The sequence below is a fragment of the Bactrocera latifrons genome, unplaced genomic scaffold (genome assembly GCF_001853355.1).
Source record: "Bactrocera latifrons isolate USDA-ARS-PBARC rearing strain unplaced genomic scaffold, ASM185335v1 scaffold_6, whole genome shotgun sequence".
In the NCBI taxonomy this organism is placed as follows: domain Eukaryota; kingdom Metazoa; phylum Arthropoda; class Insecta; order Diptera; family Tephritidae; genus Bactrocera; species Bactrocera latifrons.
The window spans coordinates 1436851-1460266 of record NW_017537267.1 but is presented as its reverse complement, the minus strand read 5'-3'; the positions used below and the strand labels follow the sequence as shown (position 1 = coordinate 1460266).

The 23416-nt window shown below is 35.1% G+C and overlaps 1 protein-coding gene across 3 annotated transcripts in view; it reads right to left on the bottom strand.

Moving 5' to 3' along the window:
• The window catches only part of LOC108974965, a 49062-nt gene that overhangs the window by 17872 nt on the left and 7774 nt on the right, over positions 1–23416 (bottom strand). The window lies entirely within an intron of this gene.

Here is a 23416-nt window from a genome sequence, read left to right as displayed (position 1 = left end):
ACGGAAAAAATTTCTGAATCAATATTGTGTGAACTAAAAAAAATTTTAACTCCGCCAAAGCTGAAATACCCTTCACAATTACAAAAAAAAAAAAACGCTTACAAGAATTTAATTGCAATCGTTCAGTTTCTATGGCAGCTATATATTATAGTAATCCCATCTGAACAATTTCGATAATAGCTAATGCCGAATTTTGTAGAGATGAAAAATGAAAAATGTTCCTCTGCAAGAGCTTGATCCTGCTGGTTCAATTTGTACAGCAGCTATATCGGCCGTTCGGGCAAATGATCAGCTTCTTGGTGAGGAAAAGACGGGTGCAAAATTCAGATCGATATCTCAAAAACTGAGAGACTAGTTTTTATATGTATAGGCGGACAGATGGACATTACTAAATCGATTTAGCTCGTCATGCTTTCATGCATGCATCTCATGCATCTACATCCATCTTTGGAGAGACTCTGGCTTTTCCTTCCTTGAACAGGGTATAACAGGAAGATGTCGAGGGATCACTCATCAAAGGTCATGTGCACAAATAAGTAACACCCAGAAGTTAGCTTCGAAGACCCTATAAGGTATGTATATTTATGCGTGATGAGCTGATTCCCCCCAGTTTTTGAGATATACTATAGATCTAAAATTTTACTCACATTATGTTATCCACAGAAAGCTGCGAATACCGACATACTATGCGATGTGCACACAAACTAATTGATAAAATTAAAGTTCTTGTATGGAAAAGTGTTTTTTTTTTCACGAGTTTAAAACTTATTTTATGATAAAGTGGCCACGTATTTGAAAAACTAAAGCTTAGAGAAACTAAAGTGCGGCGATTAAAAGAACTATGTAGAAAGTAATAAGGGGAACTGACTGAAACTAAAGAAGGTGAGGATAAACTGAAGCAAAAAACTACATCCTAATTAAAGAGAACTCAGAAAAACATTAGAGAAAGGGTGGCAAACGTAGAGCTACTAAGAAAAGTTGTTCGAGAATTCAAAATATTTCAAAAGTATTCAATTCAAAATTGCATCGAGTATTAAGCAGTATTTTTTAGATTTTATCTTATACTATACATATGTATCTACATTTATAATACGGTATATATGTTTCAGACGATATAACATATCGTATACTATATTAAAGCAAAGCTATAAGACTTTAGCAATATTAATGTTAATAATTTTTTCTCCATCAACAGACTTCGAGAGTTAATTTTTGATCTTTAAGAACTAATATTAATTAAAATTTAAGTGGGTATTCCAACCTAGAAATAAAAAAAATCATATTTTCAAAGTTTAACTATTCGAGAATAAGCCTACCAGAGCATTTTTTAAAATTCAAATTATTTTCGTAGATATAGGAATTTTATTGGCCTGGCAACCATACTGGAACTGAAACTTTAAACGCGCCTTTCTCGAAACTGCTGTTCCAGAAGCTTCCTAGTCTCAAACAAAACAAGGAAAAATTAAAATTTTTAATATTAAAAAAAAACTGAAAAAAGTTAAAAAAAAATACTGACAGATTCGACTTTTTTTTTTATTAATTTTGTATACTCTTGAACTATAAATACAAAGATGAAGATGCTCGTAAGCTCCCGACATCTGTGCCGCATGAAAAGCATTAGCGCATTGCGCAATGATGGTTGTGCAATACGTTTTAAGAGAGGTAGGAAGACAAAAAATTCAATATCTTTGGAATGGTATGAATGAACAAAATTTTTTTGCAGACTATTATTTAATTAATATTTTCGGCGTTATGTCAAGCGTTTTTTAGCGTCAAGAACACATTAAAATTTCAATTGATTAACAAAAAATTATGTAAAATATTATTATTTAAACAAATAAATCGAGAAAAAATATCTATAATGTAGCACAAACATTTTTCTTTGACTTCACACAATTTCATCGATTTATCTCCAACAGTGTATGAGTAAATAATTTTAAAATTTTATCGTGCTCTAAATTTCAAGCTTTAATAACTGTAACAAAAAAAAAAGAATTTTGACAAATATTTATATCGCGAGTACATGTTTGGTCCCGTTCCTAATGAATTGCTAATTTTCAATATCGATGACCACTTGACGTTGTTTGACCCAAATGCTTTTTTATAAAGTGCCAAAAAATTATCGACATCTAGAACTCCAGACTAGAATATTAACAGACGAAAAATGAATTTTATAAAAAAATCCATGACTCTCGTATATATGAGTTCAATATTAGTGATGGCATTGAATTTACCTCTTCCCTTCCTATCGATACCTCTTAAACCGATTAAATGCACCGACCACAGTAATTGACTCAAAACCCCACTGAAGGCTTGCTGAATAGATTTCATATATTTAATTGCCAACTTAAACATATTGGTATGTATAGTATATAATTCCGATCAACTGTTATTTAGGAAAGTATTTAAAGCCGATTAAGAAAAAAAATTATAAAACAAGTTAGGTCGGGCTAAATTCGGGTGTAACCAAACATTTTATACTCTAGGAACTTGCAAAAATCAAAGTCCTAGAAATTCTTTCAAGAAAATATGTAAGTTGGGGGAATTACTCGATTTTATCTGTTACTGCAAAATGTTACGTGGATTACATACCTCACATCAAATCACCAATAAATCATGTGGAGTAAAGTCAGCGAAGTATAAAGTCACCCGGAAGTTCGAATCTTTATATTAGATATACGCTGCTCAAGAAAGTTTAGTAGAAATCCATCGGTAGAGTCTCGAGATATGGGATTTGAACTAAAAGTAGGCTCCTATAAATCTCTCTCATGCCATCTCGGGTGTATAATTTTACATCTCTTTGGTATTTAGTTACTGATTTAATGCCCTTGTAGTAGTTTTTAACATTACCGTAGTATGGAGAAGGGGCTAACATCCACTTCCAATTTCAAAATTACAGTATCGGTAGGGATGCTAAAGAATTTGTCCCGAGTGAATTTGGCTATTGTAGCTTTATTAGTCTTGGATATACATATGTACATTAATCCTGTTAGAGGGTGGGGCCGCGTCCACTTTTTCAAAATTTTTAGTCCACAGATGGGCTTTACTACTGTCAACTCCTGAGCCAAATGAAAGCTCTTCGTGCTTAGTTATAGCACTTTAAATGTTTTTCATGGTGCTTTTTGGGCGTGGCAGTAATCCGACTACGCCCATTACGGACTCCACCTTATTTTTTTGGCAGCAAACATGTGCGCTAAGTTTCATCAAGATATCTAAATTTTTACTCAAGTAACACCTTGCACGGTTGGACGGACAGACAGTCACCCGGATTTCAACTTTTCTCGAATATCCTGATAATTTATATATAAATATCAATATGGATTAGTTTTAGAGGACACATACAACCGTTAGGTGAACAAAACTATTAAACTCTGTAGCAACATGTTGCATGCGTATAATTACATAAATATGTCTGGGTGTATGTGTGCGCACGCATGTACAATTATTTGTGAAAATTCAAGTTTGAGTCTCTAGGTTACATAGCCACATACATGTATGTATGTGTGTATGTGTGAGCGCACAAGTAATATGCATACTTGCATGTCTTGCCCTCTCAGAAAAGCGTGTATGTAATCGCACAAGTTCATTCGCTTCTTCGGTCGCCACTGCTGTCATGTTGTTATTACCACTCACTAACGTAATTTGTTATTGTTATTTTATTATATTTTTTTACTAAGATCTAACGAACGTGTAATTTCGATTACGAATTCGGTTTCATTCGCCGGCCGGAAGCATTCGATTACGCTTCATTTGTGACCAGAGCGTGTGGCATTGCTGTGCTGACTTGGCCAGACGCACTCCAGACAAATGCATACATATATTTCACAGCAAATACTCGTTTTTATGCTCTCACACGTCAAATGTATGTTTGTATACGAATATGCATACGTAATATTTATGTGAGTGCGTTGTTGTGCTGTGCACACACTGACCTGCTTAGAATAACACAGATCGTGATGTATTTGTATATTTTGTTTGCATGCTTTGGTCAAATGTGTGTCAATTGCTGTTTACTATTATATTTTTATATAAATAAATGTATGCTTATGCATATGTACTAGAGATGTAAGTGAAGAAATTTCGGGATACCAATGCATGGCATCGGAATCATTATCTTGCATACGAAATAAATACATATGTGACCTGGTCTACGGAAAGGGGGCTTAGCAGTCAAAAATTCTTAGTTGATTCGGATGGAAGATGAGATGCTTTTTCACGTGATACAATCCTAAAAGTCATAAAATAGTTTTCGCACGTTAGCTCCCTTTTCGTAGACCAGGTCACATATATGAAAGACGTGAATTTCTCATTCCACTTTTGATAAGCGCATTTTTCAACAAATGGATTTACAAATATGTTGAATAAAATTTTTAATGTCAACAATACATATTCTGCAATATATTATATAATATTTTAGTCAGTTCATGGATGAAGTTTCACACCATAAAACGTTGTGGATCAAGTTTTGACAATCTTTCGAGAACTTCTCCAGCAGTAACTTCAATGTCATGATGCGTGTGCGGCAACCTCAAGCCGATCAATCTATCTTGAAGCATGTTCGTCCTTAGCCAAGTTTTTATGCGGGGAAGTGTCGCAAAAGGGCGTTCAGAGCTCGCATTCGCCACAGGAAGTGTGCAAAATATGCGCAGAAAACTGTGAATTACAGATAGGTCTACATCACAGTTCTTCAACGTTTCCAATGCAATAGTCGGTAATTTTTTGTCTTTTGAGTTTTGCTTCTATGTCCAATGGCACGACCAGTGACCAAGTTCACCTTTGAGCTTCAAACTTCGCACGAAAATGTTCTTCAGTTTTTTGTTTTCGATTTCGATTTCGAATGTTACAAGCAGCGTATTTGTCATATTTTATGACTTTGCCAGATCGATCGATTCTTTCTGAAGAATCACTCCGAATGAATAGAATCATTTCATATAGAAATCCCAATTATAAATTCAAATAAGCAATCGGCTGCCAAGAGGGGTCGGCTTTAGTATACCGTCCCGGGATTTCGGTTATAAAATGGGTATGGTCGGATAGAGGAGATTCTCCAGATCACGGTTATAGCCGCAGGAAGCTTATAGTTTTTGAGTTATTCGAGATTAAAGTTGAAATTTTGCAATATTTTAATTACATATTTTATCTATATAAAATTAATTTTGCACTTAAATTTTTCAATTTTATATACACTAACACATCACTTATTCATTTGCACGCATTTATTTTATATAATATAGTGCAAAAATTGGTTTTAATGTACATTTAAATTATTATTATTTTAGAATAACAAATGAATTACAAACTGTCAAATAATCAGTGTTACCTTATCGACATCATTCGTAAAATAATAATCCTTGATCAGGATAATCTCCTCTATCCAACCATATCCTTTTTATCCTTGAAATCCTGGGACGGCATACTAAATTCTTCCCGCCAAGAGTATCGTTGCTTTTATTGCTACTATATATTTTTAAAGAGTAGTAAAATTATTAGTAAGCCATTTAGCAGCTGGAAATGTCAACATTATCTCCCTTTGAAACCGCTACTGTCTTGTAATCTATCACAAATTTTTTCTAGGCCTGCATTCAAAATTTAGAAATCACGGGATTTTCACAGCTGTATTATTTAAACGCTTTATGACTCGCGTGATACAGCACATAACTTGTATTCGTGAAAGGTTCTAATTGGCACTAATTGAATTTTGCTTGTGCATATAAACATCAGATCAGATGTGTAGCACATATGAGCTTTTTATGAAATATTTATTAGAGTCAATGTGAAAAACCTTATTGCAGATGACCCTGACCTTCTTATACATCGCGCGAGCGTAAGTGGTTCTAATTGAAAGGTATACTATTATATAAAACACATTTTCAGTTTACTTGATTAAAATTAATAACAACTTGCTTAATATAAAAATGCAAAAACATCAATAAAAAGGCGGACAACAATTAGAATGGATTTGAAAACACTTGAAATACCGACCAATTGTATTAATTTTCGTTGAAAATCTAAAGCCTTGATATTAGGTTGTCAAAAAGGTCTTACGGTATTTTCGCTAGTTGGCGCGTAGTTCTAGTTTTATTTGTCGCATCGGGTCATGCTATACCTTTTCGGAAAGCTCATTTCACGCGCTAACACGTCGTTTCTTTTAAGTCGTTCGTGAGTTATAGCGTCGCAAACATGGAGCAAAGTAAAGAGAAAATACGGCATCTTTTACAGTACTACTGCGATAAAGGCAAAAATGCATCTCAAGCCCGATACAGTTTCCATTTCCACCGCACAACGATGGTTTCAACGTTTTCGTTCTGGTGTCGAGGTGGTCGAAGATGCGCCACGCTCCGGAAGGCCTGTCGTCGAAAATTGCGATAAAATCGCTGAATTGGTGGAAAGATACCGGCATAGCTGGGCATGAGTCATCAAACCGTTATAAAATTAAAAAACCCGCAAGACTTTTTTGACAACCTAATATCATATTCTGATAGATGCTTAATCGATTGCAATTGGCGTCACATTTCCAGTAAACGATTACTGTTCAAATTTTAATCAATTCGGACTTCTATACAAATATCTAAATCTATCTGCTTCTATACAAATCTTCTGATTTTACAGAAAGAGAAGAAGGGAAATATCCAGTATTAATTATATTCTTAAGATGGATTATTTCCGCACTTAAATTTAAGAGTGCTTGGATTTTACACACGACAACTTCTTTCCTTCGATGACGATCATCAGAAATTGGTTTGACAATTTTCACTGTGGACGCACAAGAAATTTTAATGAGTCTACGCTCAGGTGCCCAAAAACCAGCTACTTTGGATGATAACGTGACAAAAGTGCGTGCGTGGGATAACTGATTTAGTAAGCATCTGAAAATACTGCTTGGATGAAATTCTGCAGCTTTTGCTGGATTCACAATAGCAATGTTAAATGGTTTTTAAATGCAAACTGACGAAACATGAATACCCTTATATATGGTAGAGACCACGACTAAACTGCTCCGAAGAAAAAGATTATTATATTTTCATCGTTTTGAGAAATTACAAAGTGTGGTCTACATACCTGAATAATCACAAAATGTTTACAAGACTTTACAACGTCGAATTATTGACCAAAATCGGTGACAAACGATTTGCATGACATATGACATGAAATGAACATAACGCACCGGCTCAGACTTTCACCATCGCTACTGCGAAATTGATGAAATTTAGCTACAATTTATTACCTAGTCCATGGAATTTGCAAGGTTTTGACTCGTGTTACTTATATGTGTTTTCAAAGTTGAAAAATTGCTTTCCTGGCCGAAAATTTTGTCGCATATGCCACACAGACCCTTCAGACGGATTAAAAAAGTTGAAGCATCACTGCGATAAATATATTAATATATCTTTTGGAAGCTTATCCAATAATCCCATCCTCGTTTCAAGGTACCCAAATAGTAAATAACTTTAGTAAAACCTTGGATGATCTTCAAATCTGGTTGACCTTATATGTCAATCAAAATTTAAAAAAATGGATGGAACTAGTCAATATTGATTACGTGCTTTCTTATGGTTACCTTTTTACTGTACTAAAAAATATATGGATATGATTCAGAACCATATAAGTTAATTTGATAATAATCCTAAATTTGTACTATTATTTGTCTTTGTCAGTATTGATTATTGGATAATATTCAACTGGATAGACCACGCCCAATACGCAATGAAGAAAATATAGCAGCCGTTGCTTAGAGTGCATACGAAGACCATAGAGAGTCAATTCGGTGCCGTTCGAAACCATATAAAATACATATTTTGCAGGAACTGTAGCCGCTCGACCTTTCGGAACGAGATCGCTCTTGGGACTCTTGAAAAGTTCCAAGAAGATCCGAAGTTTTCCAAAGAAATTTTAATCAGCGATGAGGCCTATTTTTGGCTCAATGTAATGTGGTATGTAAAAAGGCAAACTTGGCGCATTTGGGATGAAGAGCAAGGCGAAGAGCCTCTAGAGTACCATTTCATCCAGAAAAAATGGGTGTAATGTGCAGGTCAGCGAAATCATCGGTCCACATGATGCCGGTGAGAACGTAACTGTGAATGGCGGCCATTATCCCGCCATGATAACCGACTATTTGATGGCTGAAAATTAAGCTCGTGATCTAGGCGACATTTGGTTTCAACAAGACGGTACCACTTCTTAGACATCGCATCAATCAATGGTTTTATTGAGAGAACACTTCGAAGAGCAGATAATTTCATGTTATCGGACGGTCGATTGGCCATCAAGATCTTGGAATACCACACTGTTGGTCCCTTTCCTTTGGGGATGTGTAAAGTCTATGCAGACAATCCCGCTTCGATTCAGGCTTTGAAGCAAAACAACGCGCGTGTCGTTCGTAACTTACGAGTCGAAATGCTTGAACAAATCATCGAAGCCGCGACCAACATTTAAAAGAGATAAGCTTCAAAAAATAAATGGAAAAGTATGTTTTTTGAATGATAATAAACATTCCTAATTATATTTGAAGTTTCTGTGTTTTTTATTTAAAATAAGATAAGGAACCTCGAAACGGATCACCCGGTATATGTCATTGTATTTGTAGTCAAGTTAGTGAAGCCAGCGCATCCATCACAATTACTCTGATTTCCAGCAAATTGGGTAATTCAACTTTCAGCTTTTAACAAATGACACATTAAATAATAAATATTCATTTTTGAGTTATCAATTAATCAAAACATAGCTTCTTTGTTAAACTGAATGCTATCAATCACGAAAATTTACTGTTCATTATATTTGTAGATGTATGTGTGGGTGCATCAACAGCAGTTATAAGCCATTATTAACGAAAAATTAACAGTGCTTACAAGTAGATAACTATAAAGCTCATAAGTAAAGAGATATTAAAAAACAATTTCATAAGAGTTGTTTTACTTGCAACCGCAGACGTGTGGGGTATAGACATATTTATACATCGCGCCACTATTCATTTGTAATAAACCGTATTTATAGGTAACAGGCGTGAAAACAATCGCGCAAAAAATTCAATCGGAAATAAAGAAATGACAGCAAAACGAAGACATAATAGCAAACTAACAAAAAATGGCAGAAAAAACAAAAGTTTTAATCATTTAATTGGTGCTGACAGCATTTGAAGTTCGTGTCTTAAGTCTTTTGATTGTGTATTTGAATATTCAACGAATATTATTATATTCATAATTTTTGTAATTATTGTTTTTGTTGTTGCCTTGATAATTTTATTTTTGGTTGCTTTTGTAGTTGCTTCATTTGATGGTAAGTTGATAACACCACGGCGACCTCACATTTTAAGCTCAAAGCATTGAGGTCAACGCTCGTACATACTTATGCACTCGGCATAAGTAGTCTAAAATAACAACAAAAAATATAAAAACAATCACGTTTGGCACATTAAGCGCACAAATGCCTTGACTGTTGCTTTTGTTTTTGTTTTTGTTTTGGTTTTGGTTTYTATACGCAAAGGTATCCATCCAGCACTTAGCCCTACTACATACGCACAAATATATCGACTACCATGCTATACAGTACTTTTATACGTATATACGAGCGTAAGTGTGGTGAAAATGACTACACCGTAGGCGTAGCGACCCTTTTCCTGCGATTTCAATTGGCAACGGACAGCTGTCTCAGTTGTCTGCAATTTCAGCGCGATTTCTACGCTGACTGCTTACATACGTATATATAATACCATGATGGATATATAAGTATGCATGAAATTTAAGTTTATATTGTTGTTGCACTTTACGTCTGCTTATTATTATTTTTGTTCTCTTTTTTCTGCATTTCCTTTTATCCATGCGCATAGCTTTCGGCACTCCTAGTCAAGGCAGTTCCTCCTTACTTTTGTAAAGTAGGTCAGTGAGCGTTAATTGTGATTTGACCAGCTGAGCATAGGGAAGTATGGCAATCAAATATGAAAAGCCATTAAATGGATTGTACAAGTTAAAACAGATTTCTAGCTGGCAGCTGCTAGATTGTTCTGATTGCATTGCTATAATTTAGTTTCCCTCAAAGCGCAAAGCAATCGCACAGCTTTTTTCATTTTCATATATCTTTTATATATATATATATATATAGACAAATTACCTACAATTCATTTTATTTTTAAGCAGTAAAAACGGCTGTCAATAAATTAGCTTTAGGGAAACTTTCTTACAAATACTTCCCGATCGTATCTAGCCTGCAGTTACCCAACCAAATATGCCTTCATATTGACTCTTCCAATAGTATTACTTAATTGGTAAACGATCCATCACACGCTGGCAAATATGCGCATGTGTGCGTAAATAAGTGAACGCAATGCGATTGACTGATAGCAATGAATGGCTTTCCTTTTACGACAACAAATATTTATGAAACGCCAGAAGAAAATGTGACAATGCAGCTGCAAAAGTATTTCTGTGCAAGCACACTAATGCTGGCATATTATCGGAGAGAATACGTCTGGGGCATGCTGCATGGGTAAATAGTAAAAGCAGCAAAAAGTATTTGTAGTATTTCGAAAGAAATATGTAAAAATCAAAGCATCTCATTAACATCACATAAATCAATCATACTGACATGTGAGAATCGGAATTGGCGCTGTCACTTACAAAATATGGTAAATGGAGCGAGTTATTATTATTAAAAGCTTTTTACAAATCGTTTACACGTATTTCCATTTTAATTTTTCAGCTGCTTACAACCACACTTACAGATATATAAGAGTAGTACATATTATAAACACCTGAAATTTTTGTTTGGAAAATTTTGTATCAGAAAGGAGCAATGTTTAATGGGTATTACACTTTAAAATATTTTCAATTTAGACGAAAAGTAATACAGATAAAAACAATTAAATAGTTAGTTTTCAAAAATCAAGTCCGGGGGTATATTTTCACTTTCTCTTTGAGTGAAAAAATGTTGCTATAGTATTAGTTGAAGAGGGAAGCGAGACGTATTTGCAGACAAAAAAAGAGAGAGACTAAAATGCGTGAGCACGAAGGACTTGACAAGCTGATCTACAGGGGTAATGCTCGAATATTTTACGACTAACAGAAAGTTTCAAGACCGGAGCATACTCTGTAAAACCCCCAGGGGTTATATAGTAACTGATGAACAGAGCACACAAAAATTATGGAGGGAACACTTCTCCAGCCTGCTGAATAGCAGTGAGAGGAGACCGTGAACCGGTTTGAATTTAAGTGTGCTCTGTTAAATCCACAAAATAAGATAGCCCACAATCTGGGCTAACTAYCGTGGGATAAACCTCCTCTATAAGGTTCTATCGAGCGTATTGTGTGAAAGATGAAAGTGGCTTTATACCTGGCAAATAAACTACCGACCAGATATTCACCATGCGGCAAATTTTGGAAAAGCCCAGTTGAAAGGAGAATCGATACACACAAGAGGTGGTCGATTTCAAAGCAGCTTATAAGCCACTCATGGACGATGAGAAAGGTTTTGCCGAAGACATAGTTCAGCGAGTAAAGAGGCAGCGGCTACGCTGGCTAGGTCAGGTCGTCAGAATGGATGAGAGACTCCAGCTCTGGGAATATTCGAAGCAGTACCTGCCAGGGAAATCAGAGGAAGAGGAAGACCTGTAGTCCGTTGGAAAGAAAGGGTGGAGAATGATGAAGAAACGACTGGCGCGCTGTTCTAAACTCGGATATAACCGGAGACCAATTCTACTCAAATAAAGAAGCAGAAGAAGTATTTAACATTCATCATTCGGTATATTTGATATCTCATTAACTCATATACTTCATTTTCCATTTCCATTTTGCTTTACATATTTTCGAGATTTTTATAAATTCAATGAGATATACATACTATATATGTATAGTATAACAAAAAAAAAACGAATGACGTTAAAAATGTTCTCTCCAAACTGGAACTAGATGTCTCCAAAACTCTCCCTTTGAGAGTGAAACCGTTTTAAAAAACTCCATTCTGAGAAAAAATGCGTTTAAAAGTTAGAGCCGCTATGACCCCTTTTTACAAGAAACGCTGTAGCGACCGTAATAATTTGTATTTCGATATCGAAATTTGAGAGAATGCTTATTATAATGTATACTTTCTGATACTGCAAAAAAAACAATCGATTCTCGATTGGCTAAAATGGCAATTATTCACAAATGTGAATATTCCATTAGTCCACACATGCAAATATCACATACACTTACACAAAAGAAACTTCCATCATGAAAAATTAAGAGCGGTGTCATAGGTGGGAATATATGCTTGAAATCAGAGCAGTAAAAAGGTTTACTAGCTTCACCTAGATTAGGATGTTATGCAAATTCAATACAATTCTTCTTTTATTCAATAAGTAATGCGAAAAATTTAGCGGTTAATTTTGAAAGCATAGCAAAATACAATACGAATAAATACATTACTGTAAAGCCGACTTTCTCCACTTGCTGTGATCTGAATGTTCTAATTATGGCAAATAAATGAATAAAATGAACCCAATCAACAATCTTTTATATATTTGCATTCGATTTGCCCTGAATGCCTTAAAGGCACATGACCACAACACTTCGATTTTGTTAATTAAAAAGTGCAGAAAGTGGAACGAAGTGTATTTCAAAGTTTTTAATAGATTTAATCATATTTTGGTTTTAATCAAGGCACATGACATTGAGATGCTGAACTTATTCACAATGGAAATGAAAAAAATTTATTTAGTTTTATGGCAAAAATTTCTCTAAGGAAAAATAAAAATATTTTATAGTTCAATACGATTACTGATTTAGAGATAGTAAGCGAAATTGAGGTAGGTAGCTCCAAGAATCAATTTGCTTTCATATATTGGGGAAATAACTATATTTATGCGGTTTGCCGCAACCTGGAGTAACTTGATTATTATTCCATTGCTCTAATATTCTGCAGATACGAATATATGTCAGAGAGCTTGCATATCTTCTTTATTTTATTTTATTTATTTGAAGCGTAAACAACACTTCTTTTTCACTCAAATATGTCAAATTTTTTGCCTGTAAAAGTGGTTTTGGTGGCAGTTCTTCTTCATAACTTTAATATGAAGGAAATCTCAGCCAAAAGTCATCGTATTTCAGTGAAATTTTATGGTGAACATTCTCCATCTCAGCGAAGCTGCCAAAGTTTGCACGATTTAGAACTGATAATTTTGGCTTGAAAGACAGAGAATATCCTAGCCGGTCAAAAAGGATTGAAGATGTCGAAAATAAGAAGAAGAACAAATCAAATTTCTGGGAATCACTTAAACTCAGACTTCCAGGTGAGAATATCCTTCTAGATGATAGTAGGGAACGAGAATATTACCTCAATCTATACCGATGGGTCTAATATAGACTGCGGTGTAAGGTCAGAGGTATATTCCGAAGAGCTTGATATTATCGTCCTACCGTCTATCTAACTGAACTAGCTTCATACCAGAGATTAGAGAAGAAATGCGAAGTTCGATTTTACAACTGCGGAAGGATACAGATCTTTTATACAGCCAGCCAGGTGACATCACTAGTCTTATAGCCGCTAAAAATCAACGTCAGTGTAGTAAACAAAGCAAGGGCGACTTTAAGCTCACTGGCAGGTCAACCCTTATTCATAATTTGGGTTACCGGTCATAGAAACTTTTTGGTAACAAAAAAGTAGAGGATTTTGAGCTTCTATTATCGAATCCGAAGCAGAAACAGAAACGAAGTGGCCCATGCCGTTTTGAAGGGCCGGGAAGTGGTCGCTAATGAAAACCAGCCTTTTTTGTTCCCTTGCCTGAAAAAGCCGATGAAAGGCAAGCATTTTGAGGCGCCAGAGTTATCCAAGCAGCATGCACCTGGCTCTCAAGGCTATTCCGGAAAATGCCTTTCGTGACGCCTTCAATGCTTAGAAATCGCGCTGGCAGCGCTGCATCGACGCAGAAAGAGCCTATTTTCAAAACTTTTAAAAAATTTTAACGATTTTTTTTTTTAAATCGACTTAGTCCTATTACTTTCTGGATAAACTTTGTATATTTCGATATTATAGTATTTACAAAATTTTTTTAAAATTAAGTGAAACTTTAGAGAGCAACAACTCTTAATACTTTTAAAAACAAAGTTACCAACAAAATTCAATGTTTTCCGGAACAAATTAAAACACGAGTAAATGCTGTCTTCATGCCGCTCTAATAACTTTATGTTCTTCGACACCTTAAAGCGGTTTTACTTTCTAGCAAATCTAACACTCTCATGGTCATTAACGACAGCTTAACAGCAAAATTTTTTAATGGAGCTATATTTTTAACGGTAGCTTGGAAAGTGAAAATTTCCATTACAAACCTGGTGGCAGAAACAACAATGCGCTTACTATTAATAATTCTAAAGCCATAGAAATAGATGACAAAGCGCGGTTGTCATTAGTGATGAGTTCTTTCAGCTGAGCGTCCTAATGTAGAAAATCACACACAAATGCAGCGAAAGTATTGGCGTAAGAGGCGAAGTGAATTGCTTAGAAAGTGTGTGGAGCATTGCCAAAAAAAAACGAAATGAAGAAGCAAAGAACGGAATCAAAAGAAGCAGAAAACTTAAAGTCAAAGTCGAAGTTAAAGTTTAATGTAAAAGTGCGTGAACCCATGGCGCTGTGACGCTCTGGGCGTTTGAAGCTTGGGTTTTACTTTTCTTATAATTGCTTGTGTGTAGCGTATTAAATGTCGTTTTCTGTACTTTTTATTTTTGTCTTTAATAAATCTGTGTAGCGGGGTCTCTTTTTCACGCTGGTCAAGCTGTGATGGTCATCTTTGCCGCAAATTAACCCAAATACTTGGTAATACTTCACATTTCAGCGCTTCAATGCGGAAAATTTTATATTATTTATATGAATGTATATAGTATAAATATATGTGTGTGTGTTGGTAATGAGCGTGCGTTCGCTTGACGCTTACTTTGATGGTAATCTCTTGTGGAAGAGGTAATGTGCCACTTCTTTAATGATTTCACCAATAGAACGCACATACATACCCATATATAAATATATGGAAAATTAATAGTATATGAGTGAGTATAAATCAGCACAAAAAAAAAAGATTTCACTCAACTTCACTGCTTAGCGCAAATATTTGTTTGAATTCCTAAGGCTTGCCAAACTATTTGATGGCCAGCAAGATTTTTCTCAATCCACAATATTTAAGGCAATATAAGCAATACATATAGCAAACAATCATTGCTTGCAAGCAACGATAAACATACGTGCTTGCAAAACAAAGCAAATTACATTTGTTTGCCGGCGGTAACCAGCTACTGTAATAGAGCAAACATTAAAAAAGAATTTCATAATTAAGACGAGGCGAAAAATGAACGAAGCAGCTTCACACGACAGTCAGCTGTCAGCACTGCGAAATCAAGCGAACAAAAAAGCTAGAAAAAACGTTAACTTCAGTTGCAACGGAGCTTCAATACCCTACACAGTTATACTTTATGGCAGCTATAGGTTATAATTGTCCGATTGGAACGGAGATTGCAGCTATGCTTGATTTAATAATTCATGCAAAATTTCATGTTGATATCTTGTCAGATAGAATGCTGTATGCTAAAGTGGTCCTATATCGGTAGTTCCGCCAATTAAGCAGCTTCTTGAGGATAAAATCACGTGTGCAAAATTTCATAAGGATATCTCAAAAACTGAGCTAGTCCCTCGCGTAATCCTTTACGTATATAAGTCCAGACAGACGAACAGGCTTACATACATGGCTAAAACGACTTATATCGCCACGTGGATCATTTATAAAAACATTTTATAGTCTCTCCGGCAATACTTCTGGTTGTTACAAACCTCATGGCACGCTTAATATAACTGTTTAGGGTATTAAAATCAAAAACAAAAACGAAATAAACTCAAGCTATGCACCACCACATGCTCCTGCTTGATTAGGCCAATCGTTTTGTCATAAATTTTCGCAACGCCGAACTATAACAATAGCGCTCTCGAGCTGAATACATCAAAAGTGCTGCGATAGCGTACACGCTTACAAAAAGACTTAAGCAACGAACTTGCTGTATTTGTAACGCTCACTGCGTAGAACGTGCAGAAGCATACATGGTTTGCTGTGTGCAGTTTTTCATTGTATTGAATTTATTAATTTTTTTCTTGCTGCCGTATTTTGGTATTGCCTAAAGCTAAGTATTCATGTCTAGAATATTTAATTGGCACAGTAAATGTTTTTTTCGCAAATTTTTATTAAAAATGTCTACAGAAACTCAGGTGTTTGTGCAGCAGTGATTGCAAGTGAACGCATGCAATAGCACAATTTTCGAATACATGACAAGCAATGGCCGTCAGTCGATGGTTTGGTGACCGGAAAATTAATAATTTATTGTTTTCGTGAAATCGGTTAAAATAATGTTTAATGGTTATAGTAATTATTAATAGACCTTTCTATCACTTATTTCAATTTTTTTTCTTTATAGACTCAAATATCTGTTTAATGAAAAATTAAAGATTTTTTCCTTATTCTTAGAATAAATTGTGGAAGCTAGGCATTTTTGAGGGCTCTAGAGTGGTCTAACCCTTAATAAAGCTACACATTAGAATTTGGATGTACTCTATTACAATAGGCACACATTTATTGGAAATATTCTGAAAATTGCTAAATAAATTATGAATGATCAGAGCAGAGGTACTTTTTTCAGTAGACTTTTTTTTGAAAGATCACGTGTGAGTCATGGCAAACTGTCATGTTATTTTTATTCAGTATTGTTTGGCTTTATTCACATCATCAAGATCATGTGATATCACACTGTTAGAGCCTTTTCCTGTGGGAATATGTAAAGTCTAAAGTCTTAGTGGACACTCCTGCTTCGACTCAGGCCTTGGAGCAAAGCATCACGAGTGTCATTCGCCAGTTACCAGTCGAAATTCTCAAACGAACCATCGCAAATTGGACTCAACGAATGATAATATAGATTGAATAGATTAAATATGAAGTTCCTGTATTTTTTCTCGAAATTGATCACACTTTACTATATAATTTACGCGCAAATTAACTTTATGCCATAGGAGATCACTTTAATTCCAAACAGGCAAAGTACAATTGGATTATGATCATGGAAGGAGAAAGTTCGTTAATCAGCAGCTCCTATACAAAATTAGTATATTCCTTAACATAATTGAGGAGATACAAAGCTTTTATTAACGGAAATTAGTCGGACAATTATGGAGAAACTGGAAACGTAGATGACGAGCAAAGAGAAATTAAATAAAATTTGTTTGAAAAGGGAGAAGATATATCTCTAACGACAATACAGGCAGACTTCAAAGATCTGGTATTGTATTTTTCACACCTTGTTGCGAGTTTGCCTTTGAAAAGGAGAAGAATTTATTTAAAGAAGTATGAAGTACACCCAAAACGTGCATGTTTATAAGTACTTTTCTGCTTATAGATTTGGGGCAGACACTGTACTCAATGGAAACAAGAAAACCATATTGTTACTTAAAATGGGCCGTCACAGTTACCAGAGGCCAATTTAATAGGGAATCTTTAGGGCTTAATTAAAGCTAAAATATCAAGAAAGCATTTGATGTCAACAAAAGATTTCATTTGGATACTGTAACATACCATCCTCCAGGTATGTTAGAATGGAATTGCGGAAAATCGATGAAGATCAGAGAACAATCGAAACAATGGAAATCAAGGCCCTACGGACCTGCTCCAAAAAAGTCGAGTGTCTTTCTATCTGCTAGAAAATTGATGATCAGGGTTTTTTTGAGGTTGAGAAGGTGCGATCTATGTACATGTATATTGGATCACAAGACTTTACTGAGTCGAATTATTGGTTAATTCCACTCCGTATTGCTGAAAAAGAGAAAAAATAAGAACTCTTACGCCTTGACAACACACTGGCTCATAACTTCGCTAACGGCTCTGTCAAATTGGTCGAATTAGATTACGAACTGATGAGAGTTGTGAGAAATAAATTGCAATTCTACCAAAAGTATTTTGCGAACCACTTTTGTAACTGAGTGTGCGAACATTATGAAAGCATTTTTCGCCCTCATTTTACAAAGTTTATTATTTCCAAATTATGTAGTGCCAGCAACATTCTTTCGCCATAGAATCCACCAACTCATTAGTCAGCGCTTGAATTCGCCACAACCACAACACACATTCGCTTCCCGCTTCCAAGCTCGTTTACCAACAATGTAACTAACGGTTTCAATAGCTGACAAAAAATTGTGTAAAAAAAAGTTAAGCAAAAACATAAGAAATGCTTTCAAGCGTTGCCAATTGGCGTGCTAACGCTTCGAAATCTCTGTAATTCCCATTATTTGCAGATACATACTTACATACATTGAGGGTAATACACACAAGTCACTTCTTCTGCTGTTCGTGCTGCCACTATTTTACCGTTACACTTCACTGCCTTAGCTGTAAATTGTTTCCTCCACAACGGAAAGTGCAGAAAAGAAGTTGTGTATTTGTTTTTGTTTTACATTTTGTTTTGCGGAAACGTTACACACCTCCCACTCTATACGCAATCAAGCATCCGCAGACCTTGCGTGGGTAAAACTGGCATCTTCGGCATTTTGCGGGCCAATTTTGTTGTGTTATTCACACGAAATCACCAGCACAATTACGTGCATAAATGGGGAAAAGGCCTGCAGAGAAAAGTGCTGAGTTGTTGAGCTTCTTTTTCAGCACAATTTTTATTTAAATTATACAGAGATTTACATTTTAGGCATATAACTATCATCATATAATATAATATATCAAAATAATCAGATCAAAAACGAGTTAATATGTAGACTGTTTTTTTTATCTTTTCGAACGGAAACAAGTTGCTTGGTTTTTTACAAACGATAAATGTATCAAAGAAAAAAGAATTTGTTTCAAATTTTGTCTTTCTAAACAATTTTCGTCCGGAATCGTTGCGAATGTTGGAAAAGACTTACGGTGATTCAATTTTATCAAAAACACAGGCCTACAAGTGGCACAAAGCCTTCACAGATGGTCGAGAAATCATTGAAGACATGCCTCATTCTGGACGATCTTCGACCTCTTCAACTGATGAAAATATTAAGAAAGTGGATAATATGGTGCTAGAAAATTGTCATAAAACTGATTTTTTTTTTCAAAAAGAGTACCGTAAACAGGCCTCTTTGRACATGCTTGATCGTGCGAATTCCGACTCCACATTCATGGAGAGCATTATAACTGCCGATAAGACATGGGTTTATGAGCTAGACATGCAAACAAGTTAACAATTATCGGAATGGAGGGAAAAACGAGACCAAACCAAAAAAAATACGCTAAAGCCGCTCAAATCAAAGATGCTCATTGTTTTTCGATATTCGTGGCATGTGGCATCATGAATTTGTTCCGGAGGGACAGTATTGAGGCGTTTGCGTGAGAACATCAGTCGAAAATGGCTCCAATTGTGGAAAAGTAGTTCATGGATACACGATGATAATACACCATCGCATTGAGCCACGTTTGTGACCGTATTTAAAGCAAAAAACGCAGTGAATACCATCGATCAACCAACGTATTCACCAAATTCATCTCCGAGTGGTTTTTTTGTTCCCCAAACTGAAATTTCCGCTTCATGGAATCGGTTTTCCAGGCCGAGGCCATTATTTACAGTTAGTTTTTCTCGAATAAGACGCTAACGATTTACTTAATTATGAACATGCGGAAATATTTGCAAAAACAATAATTGCTTTAGTGCGTAACTGTTTGGTGGTTTATGAGTTTGAATTTTAGCCAGAAGGAAATTGAAAAAGCGCTAACTTCGGCTGCGGAAACTACAATTTCATTTCGTATGGCATAGAAAAATATAAAAAGATCTCTACCTTGATTTTGATTGGTCAGCCTCAAAAGCAGCTATGTGCTGGAGTAGAACACTCCACTTCTGAATAATTAGCTCGAAAATTTTTGCTTTGTCTTGGAAATTAATAATGCCAAATTTCCTGACAGTATCTTATCAAATAAAACATTTTTCCATACAGCGATTTGATTTTGATTGATCAGTGTGCCTGGCAGTTGTGTGCTATAGTGTTATTCTTGTTATCAAGTTCATTCTGAGAAAATAGAGTCCRTTCAAAAACAATTTTTACTTTTTGCCTTAAATTGTTTGCATTGGGATTCCAGTTTAAATATTTCCCCTTACATTAACCGTTTAAAACTTATAAATCTTCCGACACTCGCTAGTTGCAGGGAGATGCTTGGTATAATATTTCTTGTAAAACTCATGAAGGGGTCAGTATGTAGACCATCTCCTTTATCTGATATTAATTTTAACGTTCCGCCTCGCTCTACCAGGCAGTTTAGACCCTTACTTTTAAAATTTTCTAGAACAAATTTTGAGCTAAACGAACCATTCCGCCGCATATGTCATTATTTCAATTCTCATTCCAGCACATTTGATCTCTCAGACTCACTCTTTACCATTAAAAAAATTATTTTATCTACTCTTAACAAGTAACATTTAAAAACTATAAACTTTAATTTTAATTCTTAATTTGGCTGCTGAAATTTTTGTTTCTGTAGCTGAGCAGCTTAAGATCGCAACGCTTAAAACTCCCTTGCCTTTTAATCGGGGTAATCGTTGGATATTATTATTATTATTATTATTATTATATAGGCGATTCCACCAAGTGACCAGTTTTTTGGGGAGAAAAATGCGCTAAATTATATATATTATATACAATCTAATACTGGGAGACTAGTTCGCGTATACACAGACGAACAGACAGATAGAAAAGCGAACATGACTGAACAATTTCAGCTCGTCACGTTAATCATTTCCACATATACTGCGTCTACAAATAGGTATGAAGTGATGAAGGTGGCGTTTATGTTTGTTTACGGATTTGTGCAAAATTTTGTCAATGTGTTCAGTAAGGTTTGCTATTTCATCATGTCACATTTCACTTTGGTACACTGCTTGGACATTGTCCAAGTTTATTACACAAAAGCATTCATCAAAAAATCATGTTCTTAGATGAGACGTATTTCTGGTTTAAAAGCTTCGCCAAGAAACCAAATAGTCGCTATTGGAGTGAGTCAAGTCTGGAAACAGAATTTGATGAAATCGGCGCGATTCTATTTCCAACAAGACGGTGCGTCGTCTCATGCTTCACGCCTAAGCATGGACTCATTGCATGCAAAGCTTGGCGACTCGTTAATATCAAGAAATGATCCAGTCAAATGGCCGCAAAGTGAATGCAATTTAACATCTCTAAAATATTTTCTCTGAGTGTATGTTAATTCAAAGGCTTGCGCTACCAACCATCAACTCTGGCGGAGCTCGCCGACCACCAAATAATATATGGTACACTAGGTGATCGAAAATTGGCGCAAACGTGAGGAAATATGCAAACAGAGTCGTGGTAACCATTGGCCCACATTTGCCCACGCCGTTTCCTTCTGGGTGCTATAAACTTCGTGGCAAACTTAATACATCTTTTTTTTACCAAAAGCCACCTGGAACATTTAAGAAAAATGGGAGGAACAGACATAAATAATTATATAGATGTTCATCAAGAGAAGTTTTCACAAATGTTGTTTTTTTTTTTTTTTTTGTTCAAATGCGATATTATTAAGGTGTATGTAATTCTCCTTTATTCGTCTTTATATATTTTAACATTTTTCTTTACACAAGGGTCAATAACGGTCATTTTTAATTTGAGTTATGAGTTTCCACAGTATTTTTGTTTTGTTATACAGATTAGGTCACTACCTATGCCAATGGAGATTTGTTTTTTCACTGAAAGTTTACATCGATGTCTATGAAAATTTTGTTGTAGACTCTGGATAGTTAGTATTGCTAAAACTAGTAATAGTGGAGACTTCTCCCGACATCCATCGTTGTTTCATATTGTAAAAAACATAAATATTGCCTATATATAGTTTTAAAGCAGATAATGGCTCAATCCATAACTCGTTGTTTATGTAAAGAGGTTCCGTGCCTTTCAAATCTATCAGCACTCAAACTATGGCATTATTCGCATTCACTAACACTACTAATTATTGCAATATTATTTACTAGGAGTTTACCATGCGAACTAATCAGCTTTTATAGAACTAATAATATTGAAAATTACAAATATCTATATAAATATCGTCCTGTAATGAGATGTCTTTATAGCATATATACACATATATTCACACACATCTGAAATTATTTAGCGAATATAACGAACAATTCCTGCTAGCGAATTCACAAAGAAAACACTGACAGTTAACCTAAATTCTACATTCACCATCCGGTCACCATATCATCAAAATAAGAATATAATGTAGTAAGCCCTTAAAGTTTATAAACGTTTTTTCCACACTCTGCGGTTGTATACGTTTTATTATTCGGCATTTATCACATCTGCATTTGTCGTTTTAATGCGTTTCCAAAGTTCTTCAGCGACGAAGTGGGAATTAGGTTGACGGCGTGCTTGCCTTTGCTGCATAAATAATTTGTAGGTCTCAAAGTTAAACCGTCCTCTAAAGTTGCAAGCGAAAGACTTTCTGAACTTAAGTAAAATTTTATTTATATGAAATTTTATTTGCCACCGTACTAAAAATATTCCTTTTTTTAATAAATTTCTGAAACAAAATTTTATACATAAAAATACAAACTTCTAATATTATGAATGTGTCATTATTAAAAAAAAAATATTAAGAAAGAAATTTAAACCACATCTCTAAGCAACAAGTTAAGACTATAAAGAAAAACTAAGACTTTCAAAAAGTACTTTACTTACACAGTGCGATCGCCGTTGCAAGCAATTGCGAAAGTTTCCATTCAGCTGCCAGTTCTGACAGTTTCATTATTTAGAAGTTGCATTAAAATTCATTGCAAACTCCAGTTGCACTTATCATTATGCCGACATTGTAACTACACGCTCCATATAGTACTCATGTTTCTAGCATAAAATGCCTTCAGTCACGCTGCTTGTCATTTGAATAAAGTTTTATGAATTCTGCGCACGTTTTGTGTGTCACTGAACTTTAAGTGAAACAGGAGGCTTTTCTATAACCAGGTAAGATCTTGATAAACGCTTTGAGAATACATTCATTGGACTACAAATTCTTATGCATTAGTGTAGTGAAGCATTTATATCGGAGCAGATTGCTAACAACAATGTTTCTTGTTATCTTTAGTTTATGTTACAAGTCTTCTATACAACTGTTGGATGGTTGGAGCGTGAGTTTATTCTCGACATAGTAAGTTCTGTACTCTCTTCTGTAACAAAAACAAAAAAAAAAACAACGATAACTTCGGCTACACCAAAGCTTATATACCCTTCACAGGTGCATTTCTTTTAGTAAATGTGTTCATTTTTTATGGAAGCTATATGCTATAGTAATCTGATCTGAACAATTTTTTCGGATATTATATTATTACCTTAAGCAGTAATCTATCTCAAATTTCGTGAAAATACTATACAAGCCCTTGGTTCCGATCTTTCG